The sequence below is a fragment of the Notechis scutatus genome, chromosome 1 (assembly GCF_049901735.1).
Source record: "Notechis scutatus isolate UNSWTSFEM ecotype Mainland chromosome 1, rNotScu1.2, whole genome shotgun sequence".
Taxonomy (NCBI): domain Eukaryota; kingdom Metazoa; phylum Chordata; class Lepidosauria; order Squamata; family Elapidae; genus Notechis; species Notechis scutatus.
In genome coordinates, this window is record NC_142009.1 from 95,050,043 (window position 1) to 95,069,581 (window position 19,539).

At 38.9% G+C, this 19,539-nt stretch overlaps 1 protein-coding gene across 4 annotated transcripts in view; it reads right to left on the bottom strand.

Moving 5' to 3' along the window:
• The window catches only part of TMEM200A (transmembrane protein 200A), a 57,185-nt gene extending 45,972 nt beyond the window's left edge, over positions 1 to 11,213 (bottom strand). Inside the window, exons 1-2 of one of the 4 annotated variants that reach the window (XM_026666097.2) lie at positions 11,111 to 11,213; positions 7,994 to 8,091 (exon numbers count right to left, since the gene is read on the bottom strand). The gene's annotated coding sequence lies outside the window, so the exon portion shown is untranslated. Of the gene's footprint in view, positions 1 to 7,993; positions 8,092 to 9,878; positions 10,493 to 10,738 lie in introns of those variants that run through there. The other 3 variants (XM_026666095.2, XM_087971929.1, XM_026666096.2) reach the window with 3 other exon arrangements.
• Between the last annotated feature and the right edge of the window lie 8,326 nt (positions 11,214 to 19,539).

A 19,539-nucleotide genomic window follows, 5' to 3' on the forward strand; every position in this document is an offset into this window, starting at 1 on the left:
ACAAACAAGAAAAAGACATTCTTCTTCAGCACAAGACTTTAAAAAGCAGAGTTGGAAGATAAAAGGACAGGCTGCCAATAAACAGGAAAGTGCAAATCTCTTTTCAAAACAGGAAAGTTCTACTTTAACAGAAAAATAACTTGAGTTTTCACAACATATATAGACAAACCCTAGTTTGTCTCATCACCACTGAGTGCCTTACATCAATTTACCAGGCTCGGGATGCTTAAATCATGAGATCTTACATTAAGATCAGGCTGAAAATGGATTCTATGCAGCAGCTGCATCTGTGATGTTTTGTTGCCTAATTAAACTGCAAAGTATATCTCCTTCTCTTCTCAAACTCATAGAATCTTAAATCAAAACCAGTGGCAACAGCAACCAACTAGTTTCAGGAATGTAGTGCATACACTGCATTGTCGTTTGTTCTACACTCTGTAGTATACACTATTTAGTCCAATGGCAGGAGTGACTTGGTACATACATCAAGTGTCCCAGCCTCCACCAGTCTGAAAAAAGCCAGTTTGGTATAGTGGTTAAGGTGCTGGCCTAAAAGCCAGGAAGCTGTGAGTTCAAGTCCCATCTTAGGCACAAAAGCCAGCTGTGTGATTTTGGGCCAGTCACTTTCTCACACACAACTTACCTCCCAGGGTTATTATTGTGGGGAAAATAGGAGAAGGAAGTAGTATTATATAGGTTTGCTACCCTGAGTTACTAAAAATGTAATAGAGGTGAAAATGAAAATCTAATAAACCATAACTGTAATGCAATCTTGTTGAAAAATAGACAAGCTCTGCTGGGACTGAATTTGATTGGTAGCTTCACCTAAATTTAACTGGCCCATGATTTTCTGAATTAAACTAATTTAATAGTGGGGTGTGTGTGGTAGGGGAACATGACAAGGAACTGACTACAAGAGCCAGGTCCAAACAGCACACAAGCGAGAAATGGGGTTGATGAACACTACAGCTTAGTGTAGCATGACAATGTGAACACTGATTCTAGATCTGGGACTATCCCTCCCAAAAGGAAGAATGAACTTTCTGCTTTATGGAGTGGCTCTTTCGAGACTACTCAGTGGCACCTTCCTTGCCTGACTACTGCAGAGTGCAATCTGAAGTGTCATATGGAAAATGAGGCAGCAGGTGGTTGATTGCTCAGCCAAGCAGGCATCCTGGAAAATTGTGGAAGCAGCTGGCATCTCTGGAGAGCTTCCCACTTTCTTATCTCCTTTAAAGCATAATCACCAGATCCAAATACGTCGCTCTGAGAGCTTCTTCCTCAGAGCACAGTGTTATTAGCAAGGTGGACACACAGGTAGTCTCACAGCGTAAGTTGTTTCCACAGACACTTGAACTACAACTCTCTTTCCGAAAGCAGCAGATAGGGGAGGAAAACATACGAACCAGGCACTGGAATACAATCTTTATATTTACCTTTCTCTTCTGCTTATTACTAAGCATTTGGCACACAATGATTATTTTTAAAATAGAAGCACCCTTAGCACCTTGTTTCTCTTTTTAAACAATACCTCATGTCAGTTCTCATTATTAGTTCATAGAAAGAGAAAATTTATAAACTGAAAAGAACTGAAATTATTAGTGCAAGTAGAATTTTGTTATAAGAATAAATTTGAATAAACTTGAATTAAATTTCATATAGAATTAAGATGTGTCACTGTATTTTACTTTTGTATGTTAATTTTTCCTCACATACAAAAGGGAAAGCAGAATGTGGATTCATGTCTTCAGAGAACTAAGAATCTCTCATGTAATTAAAGTATGATATACATGGTCAGAGTCTTCTCCTGTAATTTAATCATGTCTCAAATGAATAAAGGATGTTCAGATGTGATGCTAAACTATGGCCTAGCACTACATTTAGAATCGGTGCCAGTCCGGTTCGTTATGCCCCTCTCAATTCCACTTTCCTAAATAAATAGATGGAGGAATAAACCAGGATTCAGTTTCAATTTCCAGCTTGCAAATGAATCAAGAGCTGTTGTTTAAAATAAGTGGTATTTTCTGAAATAAACCTGCAAACTTGGCTTCTAAAACAATTCATTGGAATTTATTTTAAACCATGGTTTCTTTTCCTGTAATAAACCAGAAAATATGGTAAGAAGTAATATAGTTCTACTAATCAAGGTTCAGACAAGCTTTAAAACAACATAACAAGTTAACAGTACAAAGTTGATTTAAAATACTCTGGTTTGTTCTGTAATTAGGGAGCCCCAATTTCTAATTCTTATATCGATACTTAACAGTGGCATTCATTTAATGACCACAGATTTGCTTAATAACCAGAGTGATTCAATTAACAATTGCCACAAAAAATTGACATAAAATTGTGTCTGGTCAATGGGTGCCTCGACTTATGGCAAAATGATTTATAACCAAAAATTCAGTTCCAACTGCAGTCATAAGTTGATCTGTATGTTTTGACAACTGGTTATAAAATATCTCAGCTTAATAAGATGAAATATGTTCAGTTGAATATGGCCACTAAATCTTATTGGATTACACACTAAATACATGCTGAATAGGATTATAGGATTCACATTTTAAAAATGATTAGGAAGAAATACTTTAGACTTTGCATGACATTTCAATAAAGCAACTCATCTCTTTACTAGCTTCCTCATAAACTTGAAAAAAGGACGAATTGCTTTAATGGTAGAGAGCTGCTGTGCTCTTATGTTGCCCAAAGCAGTTCTTCCAAATCATTTATGAACAGCCTTAATATTAGGGTTCTCAAACACCTGTGTATCTACAGTAATGACTGGACAAAACATATCAAGTTACTTTTAACTCAAGAAACAGGATTTACATCAAGGTAATTTCATATTTTATGCTGCAGCATACATTTGCCTCAAGTAAAGTAAAATAATACCATTGTGAGTGCGTGTCCTTTCTCAGCTTGCTTGTTTTCTTGCAGACATTTCATCACTAGCACTGATGGTTCACCTAGTTTGGGTGAAGAAACATCTTCAAGAAAACAAGCAAGCTCAGAAAGTACCAAGGACCCCCCGTTTCAACCCTGAGCTACAAAGATTCTTTATTGGTAGTATCGTTGTGTAAAATATGAATAGCAAATATATGCCCTGAAAACCCCATAAATGCATCTGCCATCTCATTTGGATCAGAATTCCCAGACATATGTAATGGGTATTTGAAAATAAAATACCTCTTTTCCTACTGATATCCATATATCTGTGAGATTTCTGCACAGACACATGATAGATAGATAGATAGATAGATGATAGATAGATAGATAGATAGATAGATAGATAGATAGATAGATAGATAGATAGATAGATAGATAGATAGGACAGACAGATAGACAAGACAGAGACAGACAGACATAGATTATAGACATAGATATATAAATAAAGAGAGAGATACACACATAGTGGTGTGTGTGTGTGTGTGTGTTTGTTTGTTTATCCTGCAATGCCCACCTTCAGGTCCTGCTATTGTGCTTCATAAAGGAAGAGTAGGGATGTCCCTGGGATGAGCAAAGAATACAGGGACCATACATCAAGAGTATCTGATGTGGGAGTCAGAATGCTGCCCTAGACAGGCCTTTGCTCTGCTCCAGTGGGACATGGTTTCTGGTGCCAGATCTGTGTGTGGGGAATGGAGCTCAGATAGCAATGGTGGCTCCAGGAAAGGCCCAGAGAAGCAACAAGGAGCCCAAGAGAAAAGGGATGGCAGTGTTCTCCCTCTCCCTTCCTTTCCCTTCCATCTTTTTCTTTTCACTCTCTGCTGGCCCCCTTCCCTCTCCTGCTTTTTTCTGCTCTTACTCTCAAACTCACCACACTTTTGTTTTACATGCACACTCTCACACACAAACATATACACTCTCCTCTCCATTTTTTGCCTCCCCACCCCACATGCACACGCACACACACTCACATCCATGTCTCCTGGCCTGAGCCACCTTCCCTTAGCTCCTTCTCTTCCTGTCGCCCCCTTTTTATCCTTGCCTAGGCACCAGCACACTGATTTGCCTCCTTATCTCCCTCTTTTTTTTTTGCATTCTCTCTCTTTCTTCTTCTCTCCTCTTTCCCTTTCTTCACCATCCCACAAAGTGCACCTACTTAGCTTATACCCCTTTCACATCCGCAATGCATCTGAAGTCTGATGAATGGCTGTAGGAGCAGCACCAGACTGGAATGGGACAACTTGGTGCAGCCACCTCTCAGCGGCCAACTCGCCATGACCTTTTCACCATGGAATAATTCAACAATTCAATTTAAGTATTTAAAATAATTTTTAAAAAATTAATTTTGTTGTCATTCACATTTCATTATGGCCCTCCTTTTGAGTGTTTTCTTTAATGATTCTATTCCATCATTTCTTTGATATTAATATAACTCTTATCCTGTAGTTAAGTTGTCCACAGCAAGTTGGCCATAGTGAGTTGGCCATACCGAATTGTCCCAGATCTGCCTCCTTTTTGCTGCCTTTGCACTCCCTTTGCCACTTCTGTTTGGGACACAATTTCTGTGGTGAATTTACATGTGTCTAAAGCAGCTTCTTTACCCACATGTCTCGGAAATGTTTGGCAGAGATATTGGGTCCAAAAAGGATGCAAAGGAGAGCTGAATGTCTTTCTTGAGATATCAGTGAGTTAAGAGACACTTGTGTGTGATCTAGGGTTTCCCTCATCTCTCCAAATGCACCCCATGCTCCTTACCTGGGGCTGTCCGTTTAATGACCATAACTGGGAGTGCTAGGATTGTGGACATTGAGCAAAGCGGTCACATGATTTCTCACTTAACTAAAGCTTTACTCAATGACTGAGATTCTGGTCCAATTGTAGTCATAAATCAAAGACTAGCTGGTAATGCAAGGTGGATAGACTTAATTACAGCAGTGGTGTATGCAACACCTTGAAGTCTTGAAGGGCTAGATCAGTGCTAGATCATCCTGGTGAAGATCCTTCTATTTGTCTTGAAGAGCCAACATCAACTTGATGGTACATAATTAATCAATTAATCCTATTCTGAGTCTTTACAGCCATATGACATCAAAAACTACTGTATACTGGATAAGCTCATCCATAAGCTAACCCTCACATTTTAAACCAACACACCATGAAAAATATACCACCTAATAAGCCAGACCTTCAAAATTTTCTTATGTTTCTTCAATATATTCTGAAGGACTGTTTTCCTATTTTGCATCAATACATGTTGTTTTCCAGAACAGATTCCGATTTAAATTTGCACAATTGATTTATCTATAGGAGGCACATTTTAATGGTAGTTTGGTTAAAAATATGAGGGTTGGCTTACTGGCAAGCATATTCTTTAGAAACGTATAACAGATTTATTCATGATTCAGCCCATCTGCAGATAAGCTAAACCCATTTTTGGCAGTTTATATTAGAATCTTATATCCTTGGCTTATCCGTGATTTCACACAGTGAAAAGATAAAGTTGCCCATAACACTTCACTTAGACAAGATGTTGACAAAGGTTAAGGAGCAGAAGTCATTGAAAACACCTGGCTACTGTATATGATGCTCACATTGCAATATTATTGTTATTCTAATGATATTAGAACATGGCTGTTGATTATGATAGAGTTCTCTATTAATATTATACTTGTCTCCAACTATTCCACTGATTATTGTGGGAGTTACTCTCATGAATTGCACTCGTGTAAAGATTGCACCTCTTATGCAGCAACCCAACCATATAATTAGTAATGTGATTCAAGGGGAGTTATATTATTTAACATGGATTTATTCACCAAGTATGGTTGAGCCACCCTCCTCCTTAGGAATTGATTAACTAATGCAAAGATTAATTTATCTGTCAGTTGTTATTTCCCTACTCAGATAATTTCTTAATTAATTCTTCAAAGTTGCCACAAGTTTAATTAAAAAGTTTTGATTGTAGGAAACATATTGAAAAATTATCATACTTCTCATCATATGATATTAACTTGTTAAAGTTAATTGTGGTACAAAACAGAACATTGTTAAAGAAATGTGCTCAAGTTCCCATCTCTTCTGCATACATTTTTAACTATGAAATAAAAGCATTCATTTAATGTGGCCTTTCAAAACTTTTGAGTATTAACAGAATACTCAGCTATCTTTTGAATAATGCAACATATGATTTGCAATTCCTTATGACATTTTTCTGACCATTTTTCAGGAAATTAGAATGATGTAGTTTTGCCAATTATTTCCAGTTTTTTATGGAGAAAAAAGACTTCTGACATTGATTGTGAAGAGGTACTTGAGAATGGTTCTACAATTAAGGCGCCTTTCCATCACAATTATATGATTCACTTTTTATGTAAATGCTGAAGTACATCTTTTACCCAAGAAATAATATAAACCTTAATTACTATGCTTGCTACATATCATGGCAATATTAAAAGAGTGATGAATTAGAATCACATACAAAAACAATTACCTGACAAAGCTACATTGTATTATATAACTTATTTGGACTAGTGGGTCCTTTTTAAAGACCCTACAGTTAAATAATACAAAAAGAAATACAAAAGCTGTTCTGTAAATAGCATGACTCATTTTTATTCCATAAGAGATAGTTTTGAATTAATAGAAGTTGAACATTTTGTCTTCATAAGTATATATTTCAAGTTTCTTTTTGTATCTTTTAACTACAACACTTTGAAAAAGAAACCACATTTCCAAAATGTACTGGTTAATACAATAAAACATCCTTCTGTTCTGTGCCCTTACTACACCACAACTTAGTGCATCCCGATCATAAGAGTGCCCATTATTTATATTTAAGAAATCAGTTTTATAAATGTATTCATGAGATAAGAGCACCATGAGTTACACTGGGCCAAGACAGAGTGATTGGTCCAGAATCATCCAGTAAATTTCCATATTTTTAAGGTTGACAAGAACCTAGTTTTCCACACTAATACTGTGGAAACTGTACAAGTCTACCATACTGTTTATTAAATGCATTTTGCTTCAGAAAAATCTTCGATCTGGTTTTATTTCCTTTAGTGTGTCATTTAAAAGTATTTTAAATTAAAACCAGCAATTTTATAATATACTTAAAACTGCTACTTATAATTCTATGTATTAGAGCATTTCCTGATGAAAAATTCTCAGGCAACTTCTCTCTTTCCAGGCTGACATTCTAGAGGGGGGGGGGAGAGGGGGAGAGAGAGACAGAGGGAGGGAGGGAGGGGGAGAGGGAGAGGGAGAGAGAGGGGGAGAGAGAGAGAGAGAGAAGTTTCCTGAGGATGGGCTCCAGTACAAGTCCAATAACTCAGAAGATTACACCTCTGGTCCCAGTGACTAACTCAGATTGAATCCTGCAATATTATCCAGATTAAAGGCTATAACATAACATTGCAAGGTGACATAGTCTAAAACAGTGCTATGCTTCCACATTTCAGGATACAAAATTATAGCATCATCAAAAGTCAAGGTGACATGCTAAACCAAATTCAGATGGAGATGCTGGGAGTCGGCATCATAAATTTAATAAATTATTATTATTGAAATGCTGATGATAATAAGCATGTATTATTGTCATCATAACCATCATTGGCTTAACAATCCTGGTTACCAATTTTTAAGGTTGCCTTCATAAAACTCTTCACACTGAATTATGTTCTTGGATATGTATTTACTTCTATCAAGAATTTAAGATAAGAAAGGAGGATGAATCACTTTTGCCAAAGTTGACATGGCACTCAGCCATGTGCAGAAAAAAATAGTATTAATTCACTGGCTTTTATGTTGCGTGAACAGTCTTATTTTAATTCCTGATGGTTCCACATTGAACTAGAAAAAACCCTATCCGAAACATGCAATACATATATAATACTAACTGATCTTTTATTCTTCTATGTGTCAATCAATACCTATAATGGAAAAAAGTTCTTTCATAAGAATATCCTTTTTTTCCCTCTTTCAATGCACACACAACAAGAACCATAGATTAGTATGCATATCAATGCATGGCACTATTCATACTTACAGAGTCCAACGTTTTTCCAACAAGAAATTCATATCCACATCAGAAAGAGTAACTCATGAAGTATCCGATTCTTAATGTCAGCTCTCTCATCTTAGTTCCTACAAAGAGAAAAAGTGACAAGATGACAAAATAGAATACATCAGTGAGGCAGTGAGTAGAACTATATAGACATCCCAGTTTTAAAATCTATAGATAAAATGTTGTCTTCTGCATGGTCCAGTAGAGCTAGTGGACATCAGAACAAACAGACTAATAAAGGGCGAAAAATAGAACTGCACTTACAAAGAAAAGGCTCACATAGGGGAACTGTTGATGTAAATCAGCAATATGCTAGGATGTTCTTATCCGTGTAATTTAAACTGACTTTTTAAGATCTAAAACTGCATTCTTATTTCAGATACACTCCAGAAATCAAAAACCTGTTCATGGAAATGATGAACTGTTTACATGACCCACACTTTCCATAACTGAACATGTAATACTAATCATATCATATTTTTCCATCAGGATCGCACAAATAATCCAACAATGAGCAACAAGTAATATATATTTCAATGTCAGATACAAAAATGTATTTCTTCTCCAAATTACTGCATATCGACATTTCATTTTCTTCTTTATGAACACTGCTTTTTATTCAGAACAAAAAAACCAATTATTACTTATGCATTAAATTATCCAAATTGCCTCTTAATTATACTCTTACAAGTATTTTGCTGGAAAAGAAAAGAGTGGCAATATAGACATTAAAGTGCTTCTATTTAGGAATAAAATAAAGAAGTATTGCTCAATTATTCAACTATTCACGCTTCTATTTAATTACAATGTAGCTTTTCTCTCTTTTTAAGTAGAGCTTCTTCAATTATCAAAGTGGAAACACTTCTATTATTCAATACATTTACATGTTGTCTGCCAAAGCTGGAATATGAGAGCATGTTCCAGTTTCAACGTACAAAATAACATATCAAGTAATAAAATTTTATGAAGCTTCAAGAAAATTCCAAGCTACCTGAAGTTTTTTTCCTTTGTTTTATACAGAATAGAATCCTACACGTTGGCTGTGGCCATGAATTACTTAATTGTAGTAACTGGGATTTCAATAGCCCCAAGGAAGCAATGGCAAACCACTTCTGAAAAACCTTGCCAAGAAAACTGCAGGAACTTGTTCAGGCAATCTTAAAGAATTGAATAGGATTTAACAGGAAAAAAAAAAACCATTTTCAAATACCCATTACATATGTCTGAAAATTTTGATCCAATTAGATATTTAGTTTTCCACGGACTTCAATTTGCAAAGACACATATCTGTTATCTTCTCCAACTGAGTATCGACTCCTTTGGAACCATTGGATACAACTTCCATCATCTTTAGCCAAATAGAGGTAATCCTTGACTTACAACCACAATTGGGAATGAAACTCCTGTCTCTCTAAGTGATTTAATTTTTAAATGAGTCATCACACTGCCATGATCTATTTTATGACCTTTCTGCCACAGTTGTTAAGTGAATAGCATGGTTATTAAATGAATCCAGCTCCTCCCATTGCCTTTCCTTATCTGAAGCTCACTGGGAAGGTTGCGGATGACAATCACAGGGCCCGAGAACACGGCAACCATTATAAATACTGGATGCCAAATACCCAAATTTGGATCCTGTGATTGCAGAGATCCTGAGATGGTTGTAAGTGTAAGTCACTTGGGTCAGCACCATCATAACTCTGAACGGTTGCTAAATGAATGGTCATAAGTCAAGGACTACCTATATTGGTGGATGGCAGAAGTTTAGATAAACATACGTAGGAGGTACTATATTTTAGAAAAAATAACTTGTTAAATCATACACCTCCCCCAAATACTACACTTAAGAAACTTGTTTTATGCTCACCTTCACTCCTACAGAACAACTGGGCAGAAATGTGTTCAAATTTACCGTCCATTTAAACTCTCATCTGAGGATGAACAATCTGTTTTGCAACCGGGCTGGTTTAAAAATCCGCTGAGGCCACCACAACCCTAGTGCCATTTAGGACGATCTGAAACCCCTCACCACGTCTGTTAAGGGAGAAAAGTACAGCAGTGTTCTTACTCCGATCGCCTTTGGCTGGTAAGAAAAGCCGAACAAACTGTTGGTTGTGTGCAATATGCGCTCAAATCACCCAGCGTAAAAGCTAAACGCGAAGAGCAAAAGCCTTTTTAAACGCCCAGAGAAAGAAAGAAAAGAGAGAGAGAGAGAGAGACGTTGAAACTACCCAAAGGAGCCACCCCAGCGCCTCTTCCCATTTCCACGCCTTTAAGCGGCTTGGCGAAGAATGGAGCCTGAAGGGAAGAATTCGCGAACGTTGCCAGTCAAACAAAAGAAGGTGTAGCAGCTGCGGAAGACGGGCGGACCCGAAGGAGACCAAGCGGCTCCCCCGAAAAGGCGGGAGAGCCCTATTTTATTTTGGGGAAACGCAGCCCTCGATCCCTCTGCCCCGCCCCTCCCTCTTCCGCGAACCTTCCGGCTCTCCCCCGGACACGGATCCCAGGAAGAACAAAAGGAGTTTATTTCTCCAAGCCGCGGGAATCCCTTGGACGCCGCGGCGGCGCCTGCCCTACTTCTCTCTCTCTCTCTCTCTCTCTCTCTCCCGAGGCTCAGGCATTTCCTCAGCCACGGGAGCAACCAGAAAGACAGAGGACCGGAGGGAGGGACGTCCTTCGTCCGCTCCCCCTCCCTCTCTCCCTCCCTCCTTCCTTCCCTCGTCTCACCTGGCATTTTTACCTGGCGGGAGACCTCCGCTGCTTCTGCCGCTTTGGGAAGGGGGAGGTAGCTCTTCGAAGGCTCCTCCGCCTGTCTCGGCTTCACGCAACAAGCGACGGCTCGGAAGCAGCCAGACCCGCAGCGCTTTTCTCGCTTCCTCCCTTCCCCCTCCTCATCCTCGGAATTGCTCAGGCGGGGAGGGAAGGAAGGGGAAGAAGAAAAGAAAGAAAGAAAGCAAAAAAAAAAAAAAAAGGGATGGGGGGCACGTGGCGCGAGAGGTGACCGAAACGGCCCCGTCGGGTTCGAACGAACCGGAGCGTTTTTTTTCCGGACTTCCTTGGAAAGTCCCGCCACGCCGGCCGCCCTTGCTCCTCTCTCACCTCAGCCGGCCAGATGTGGCGGTCGGCTGCTCCTCGGTGGGAAAGGCAGAGGTGGCCTTGGTGGGAGTCTCTCTCTTTCCGAGGGGCGGGGCCAGCCGGTCCCTCCTCGGTGACGGCGGGCGATGGGAGGCGTCACTCAAAGGAGCGGCGAGAGGGAGCAGGGGACCGAAACGGTTCCGAAAGTTTTGGGCTTTCCGCTTGGGGGAAGGAAAGCGCGGGCTGACCTGTGCCGCTCCCGCCCTCGGAACGCGGGAAAGCCTTTGCCACAGCCCAGGCTAAGCCGGCTCGTGAGGTGGGGGACGCCGGGAGCAGCCCAGGTGTGCAACAACCGAGCCTCCCCGCCTCTGGCTGAAGGAGCCACACTGTCACCTGTGCGTTTAGGCAGGTGTCTGAACTGGGGTGCAGAAAAAGGAATTTGTCTCCAAACTTTAGCTGCTACCTACGTGCACTCTCTCTCTCTCTCTCTCTCTGTGTGTGTGTGATGTTGTTGGCAGCAACACAGAACTTTCGATTTGGTACCCACGAACTTTTCCTTTGATGTCGTGCTATTATTGCGGACTAACGCCTACAGTCGATAGCGAATGCTTAACACGATCCTCGCTTTTATTTTCTAGCATTTGTGTGTGTGAGAGAGGGAGAGGGAGAGGGAGAGAGAGAGAGAGAGAGAGAGAGGAGTAATCTGTTAGGGAGGAATGTACTCTGGAGACTGACTGGCATCTCCCACTGATCTCCCTTAATCGAATGGGAGATGTATCAAAATCAGACTTAAGCTCTGTATCTTTAAGGTAGCCCCAGGGAGGGAACAGCAAAGTAGGAGAATCTAGTAGTTAGTAATTCAAGGGGAGGGAGTAGGAAGAGAAAAAGCAGGTCAGCTCCTCCTCCTGGGGGCAAAGTATATTTACAATGGTGGCAGCTGGTACTTCCAGAACAAAATGACACTTATGTGGAAGGAAGAAAATTCCATTTTGAAAACTTGTTTTTTATACTCTGCTTCATAGTATGATCTTTTAATTGATTGATTTGATTTGATTTGTCAGTTGCTTACAAGAGAATAAGTATAAACATGGGTAAGAATACAGGAAATAGATACGAATAAATGGGGACAATAGGACAGGGACAGTAGGCGCAATTGCCCTACCTTGGGGTTCAAACTAGAACACATAGTGATAGCTTACAGGCTAATCAACTGAACACAGTATGTCTGTGCTAGGGTGGCTTCACGTTTCCTCAACATGGCATTTGATGACACAGAGGTGGTGTGCAGAGTGTTTCATGACAAAGAACTTCAGCTCAGCCATTCTTTACAAGCTTTTCACACACATAAGAGTCTTCTAGCACAGTATTCCAATATTTGGGGGTCTGCCACAAAGAAGAGGGGATCCAGCTTATCTCCTGAGATACCCGAGTGCAGGATGGGAAAGGATGGAGGCTGATCAGGGAGAGAGGTAATCTGGAATCATTGGGGGTTTTTCAAGAACAGATTGGACATCCATTTGTATGAATGGTATGGGGTCTCCTGCTTGAGCAAGGGGTTGAGCTAGAAGACCTCCAAGGTCCCTTCCAACTCTGTTATTCTATTGGTCAGCTCTTGGGTGGACAGACAGAAACAATTTCTCCAAGCTTTGGGAATGGTTGGGAGACACTCCAAATGAAGGAACATGGCCATTTCACTCTCAAGAGACAGAAGGAGAGCATTTTCTGAAGGAGCTTTGAAAGGAAGCCTAGTACAGATAGTCCTTGACCTACAACATTTTGCTTAATGACCATTTGCCGTTACAATGGCCCTTTAAAAAGTGACTTATGACCACGTTTCATACTTACGGCCTTTCCAGCATCCCCATGATCATATGTGATCAAAATTCAGAAGCTTGGCAGCTGATTCATATTTATGGCCATTGCTATGTCCCAAGGCCATGCGATCACATTGCGCAACCTTCTGATAAGTAAAGTCAATGGGGAAGCCAGATTCACTTAACAATCAGGTTACTAACTTATCAACTGCAGTGATTCACTTAACAACTGAGACAAGCAAGGTCGTAACATGGGGCAAAATTCACTTAACAACAGAAAATTTGGGCTCAATTGTGGGCATAAGTTGAGGACTAGCTGTATATTTTTTTCATGGAAGTAAAATGCTCCTTCAAAGCTCTGTGCAATCTTTGCACAAAGTCATTGCTACTGGTTGCTCTCCAAGAAGTGTGTGTGTGTCTGTTGAAGATCGGAATTTGATCAGTCAGGAAAAAAAGCATCAAAAGAATCAGATCTGCATTGCTCAACTCTCATCCCAAAACTTTTAATACCGCGTCGTCTAGAGTCTTCATGGAATGTGAGCAGACATTTACAAGAGAATAACCAATCAAACGAGTTGTTAAAACTAAGGAATCAATCCCAGTTAGGCTTGTTATGAAAGAAACACTGTCTGGACAATTTCATGTCAATGGGAATCTTTCCAAATTATTTGAATCATATACATAACATCTTCTAGAAGAAACATTGGCCAATGAAACAAAACAAAACAAAAGGGTAACAGAGAGAGAGGGGGAGGGAGGGAGGGGGAGAGAGAGAGAGAGAGAGCGCAATCTGCCTTCTTTATTCCAAATCTTTAAGATTTAGTGAATTTGGAGGAAGGAGGCATCCTACAATGAGGAATGTCAGGGTCATAAAATTCTTATTTCAGATAGGCAAATCTCCAGCAAGTGACAGAAGATATTGATGTTTTTAAAAACTGCAGAGTTATTCTAAATACTGTGTGGGGAATATGATTTATCTACAATTCTACTTCAGAAATATATGCCTTTTTATAGACGTTGACATAAAAAATACTTTATGATTTGGGAAAGAAGTTTGTGTTATCTGGGATATGGAAAGAATAACAAGATGTCTGTGTAATGTTGGATCATAGACCAAAAATGGGTAACTTATCAATATATGAAGAACATTGACTTTATTAAGCATAAAGTATAGCAATAAAGATTGAGAGGAGACAGCTTTACTCCCAAGTTAAAATCATGGATTGATGTTATGTATTTGCTCTCTGTTTTTCAACTGGATCGGTATGTAGATAATAGAAAGACTGGCCAAATAATCCTCGGGGGTGATCAAAGTTTAATGCAGAGTTAAAAACCCATCTGTTTTCTCTATGCATTAAATGTACTTTTACTTTTTTATATTTTCCGTTTTTTATTGTATTATCTTTCTTTTCTTTCTGTATAACAAAACTTTTTTAAGACCACAGGAAGATCCATTTCAAGAAATTTGAAGGTATACATAAAATACTAGTTAAGTATTTTCAGTAATTATAAAACTAATCACTTAAAACAGATCATGGAGGAGATTTTTGAATGTACATTTTAATTCATGAGTTTCTTAGGCTTCTGGATCTGAATCTTCAGGGGTCATCTTGGAATAGCTTAGAAAGGTCTCAATGTAGAACTGACAAGGATAATTGGTGAATGGATTTCTGGAGCTTACTACATTCTTTTGCAAAATATAAATAAATAAAAATTACACACACACACACCCCGACAAAGTACCAAAAAAGAGAAAGTAAAAAGACAAAAGTACAGAAAGAATAAAGACAAAGAAATAGAAAGAAGATTCCCATTCCTTTGCAGCAAATTTAAGTACAATTACAAAATTATCTCTTACTCTATGATTACACAAAAAGTTCATTTTCTATTATCCAGTATTTCTAATAAAAACCGCAATTCATAAGTGCATTTCTTTCCATTTTATGCAAAAATTCTCTAAGGGGTTTCCAGTCAGCCACAAATATAGATACAGGTAGTCCTCAACTTACAATCATTATTGAGCCCACGATTTATGTTGTTAAGACATTTGTTAAATGAGTTTTGCCCCATTTTATGACTTTTCTTGCCACAGTTGTTAAGCGAATCACTGCAGTTGATAAGTTAGTAACAGTTGTTAAGTGAATCTGTCTTCCCCGTTGACTTTGCTTGTCAGAAGTGCGGAAAAGGTGATCACATGACCTTGGGATACAGCAATGATCATAAATATGAACCAGTTGCCAAGCACCTGAATTTTGATCACATGATCATGGAGATACTGCAAAGGTTGTAACTATGAAAAATGGTCATAATGATCAGTAGAGACCTTCAAATTTCTAGGTTCTATTATATCACGACCTAAAATGGACACCTAACATCAAAACATCATCAAAAAAAGCACAACAAAAAATTTTCTTTCTGCGCCAACTCAGAAAGCTCAAACTGCCCAAGGAGCTGCTAATACAGCTCTACAGAGGAATTATTGAGTCTATCATCTGCACCTGTATAACTGTCTGGTTTGGTTCTGCAACCCAACAGGACAGACACAGACTTCAGAGAGTAATTAGGACTGCAGAAAAAACAGTTACTACCAACCTGCCTTCAAGTGAGGACCTGTATACTGCACAAGTTAAAAAGAGGGCTGTGAAAATATTTACGGACCCCACACATCCAGGACATAAACTGTTTCAACTCCTACACTTAAAACAACACTATAGAGCACTGCCCACCAGAACAAGTAGACACAAGGACAGTTTTTTCCTGAAAGCCATCACTCTACTAAACAAATAATTCCCTCAAAACTGTCCAACTATTTACAAAGTCTGCACTACTATTAATCTTCTCATCACTCCTTATCACCCATCCCCACCCACTTGTGGCACTATGAATGTAACTTTGTGGCTTGAATCCTTATGATTTATATTGACTGTTTCCTAGTATGATTTGATTGCTTATTGTACCCTATAACTATCATTGTTGTATCTTATGATTCTTGACTCTTGACGAATGTATCTTTTCTTTTATGTACACTATAGAGCATCTGCACCAAGACAAATTCCTTGTGTGTCCAATCATACTTGGCCAATAAAGAATTCTATTCTAATTCTATAAGTAACATTTTCAGTGCTGTTGTAACTTTGAATGATCACAAAATGAACTGTTGTAAGTTGAGGACTATATTGTTTTCGTCTAAGCAAAGAAGTTGATCTGACCATCTCTGCAAGTTCAGTCATCTTCACCAGCTATCCCTCCTTGTGATTGTTATTGAACCTTTCTACTTTTCCTTTTAAGTGAGCCTGGAATTACGGTTATGCCAGTTGTTTAGTGGGTCATCACATAATCGATCTGAATTTTACAAGTTTTTTTGTGATGATCGTGCTAATGTAGTCATTAAATGAATCTGTGGCTGTTAAGCAAGTACTGTGGTCATTAAATGAGCCTATTGTCTCCAGTGGGTCTTTTTCACTGGAAACCAGAAGTAAATGTGAGAGATGGATGCTTAAGAAATATGAAATATGAATAAATGTAAGTTTTCAGCAAAAAAAAACATTTGTATATCACAGTTATACGACTGCAATTGGACATAAATGCGGGCTGGTTTACAAACATTCCAAATGTGGTCATGTGACTGTTGGGTGTGTGTGGAGCTCTCTGGCCATTGAATCTGGGTTGTAGCTACTTTTTTTTTTTTTTTTGGTCCATCATAACTGAACGCTCATTAAGCCACCAGTCATAAATCAAGGACTACCAGTATATCTCAATCCTTTATTCTGTATATAAACTATTGTAAGGGTTAATGAGTGTGTGTGTGTGTGTGTGTGCAGAAAACCAATCTGTGACAGCAACTGCATCTTTGTGTCACTGCGCAGCACACAGGGCGTATTATAAACCATTCATAGTGATCTTATTGCTACTTAACAGCTGCTCTGGGTACATAATCCTTCCCTGCTGTGGTAATAAAAGCCTAACACATATCTTTGTTGACTCAGGAAGCAAATAACTTGTTCAAATAACAGGAAGCAAATGATCATGTTCAAATATCAAGAGCACATGTGGGCTTCTATAATAGGAGATGTTATGCACTTCTTTCTTTTCAGTTACGTCTATTAGTGGGAGAAATATTTATAGCGATCACCATCCATTTAGTAGACATTGAGGTAGAATTCTAATTTTTAAAATTTTCCTCTATGGATGACACGGCAATACAGGTCAGTCTCTTCCCCAGGATGGGGAACTCATCTTAATTCAGTCCTTCAACAAATAGTAATTTCTTAAACTTTAATAATAATGAACAATCCTGGCCAGAGGTTGCAATAAACACATAGGAAAAAAGCACTGTGAGAAAAGATTAGAATCTTACAATTTTTAGTTTGGGGTGGGAAAACTGGTAACGATTTCTCATGGGCTCATTGGTTGCTTTTTGGTTATCTATGATTTTGTCACATGTCTTCTGCAATATGAAAATTCAGATACAATTTCTACTCTTCCTGAAAGACAAACTGGTTTTTATAGGCTAGAATGTTATGGGGAAACCACTGAAGATGAAATTGCAGGAGGAAACCTGCATCACTCTGATAACACTATTCTGGTAGCTACAAATAAAACTCATTTGCAATTCTAGTAATTAAAGTCGAGGGCATAATGAAAATATGGCACTAAGCTAAAGCTAAAGAAGCCCAAACTAATGACAACAGGCATTGTACAGCAACCAACTTTAGGACAGTGAGGATTAATTAAAGTGGTGGATAGTTCCTGCCTTTTTAAAGATCCACCATCCACAATAAAGGAGTGTTACCTGGCCTACACCATATGATATCTCATTCCATTTTAAGATTCCTTCCATTTAATCAACATAAAGATGGACATTTTCCTCTGAAAGAATTGCTGATAAATTATATGAGTTATTTAGCATTTGCTTCTACTCATTTGAAAACAAGCAAATGGGAAAATGTTCAAACAGCTATAGACCAGGGGTGTCAAACTCAAAGCCTGCAGGCCAGGTCCATGCTTAGATCTGGCCTGCGGGCCTGCCCTAAAAACAGTGAAGGACCGGCAGTGCCTCTGCCAGCAAAAACGGAGGTTGGGAGGGCCACGTGCAGCCCTCCCAGGCTCTATTTTCGGCCACAATGGCCTCCTGAAGCCAGAGGGCCAGTGGAAATGCAGCTCAGGGTGGCCATGTCCAGCCTGACTGGGTTCTGTTTTCGCTGGCAGAGAGCTGCAGAAGGCCAGCAGGACCAAAAACGGAGCCTCAACGAGTGACATCGAAGTGGCCATTTTCCACGGCCATGCCCCACAGCCACTCCCCATGGCCCCCAGAGGTCAAATACAACCCTAATACGGCCCTCAATGAAATCGAATTTGACATCCCTGCTATAGACTAACTCGGAAGATTAAGCTAAAGACTAAGCTATCTTCATTGCTTATGATGAGCTGCTTGTCAGTTGAATTTAAACCTTTTAGTAACACCTCAACAGGTCTCTTCTTTTTTCTCCCCCTGTTGAATTTCCTCTTCCTTTCTCATTTCCTTCCCTGAGGCTAGGTGTTGTTGTTTTTAATGCAGCTCTATTATCTACTGTAGATCTTCCCCTGACTCTGTCTTTCCTCCATTTATTTCTTCTGCTGGAAGCTTTGTAGGTATTTGTTAGTAGTTGTGTTTCATTGTGTGACAGTGGTTAATGTGTGAGACAATGATTGGTATATGCAGATAAGGGGTGAATTAAGTTAAAAATAGACTGCTTAATCAATGCCTAGTAATCCAATTACAATACTGTACTATCATGAACCTGTTCTTTTTTGAAATGTAGTTTCTGAGAGACATATATGTTTATCAGAAGCTACATGTGTATAGAGATATCCAGTCACACAAATACATGTATTTTATTTACATATATGTCACATTTTCACGTAATTAATTTCAGCTGAAGGTGGCCACAGCAGCCAGGGCACAGGATATTTTTACTCTGTTGATAATTTAGTTCCATTCCTTTTTAGTGGGTCATCTTAAATTCAAAGTCATCTTCCTTTCTGTCAGGCTCCTTGCCTTGAACTTGGTGGAATTGTCAGGGCACTCAAAGTAATCTTGCTAGATAAGAAAACTACTTTCCACAGTTGATTACCCTTTGTCAACATACAATGAAGAGACTTCTTATAGCTCCAGTGGTTAATTATGGCTTTTCCGCCCCTGCTTTTCACAAAGTTTGATATTTAGCCCTGCATTTTCAAACCTTAGATCTAGGCAGCTGACATTTCTGTCCCAAATGCTAACTCCTAACATAACTCCCACACTTTCAGGTGAATACAGCACTACTTGGTTAGCTATGATTGCTGTACTCTTTTTTTTTTTTTTTTTACAAATGTGAATTTCTACTTTATCTGTCAAAGAGATTGGACAGAAGAATGCTATATTAGGAGCTACCAGATATATGCAACATTATTCTAGTACATTGGAAAGTTTTATTTTTATTTATTTTATTTTTTTATTTTGATTTGTCAATCGCTTACAAGATAATAGGTATAAGTATATACATAGTTATGAATACATGAAATGGGTACATATAAGAAAAATAAAAGACAGGGACGGTAGGCACATTGGTGCGCTTATGCACGCCCCCTACAGACCTCTTAAGAAAGGGGTGAGGTCAA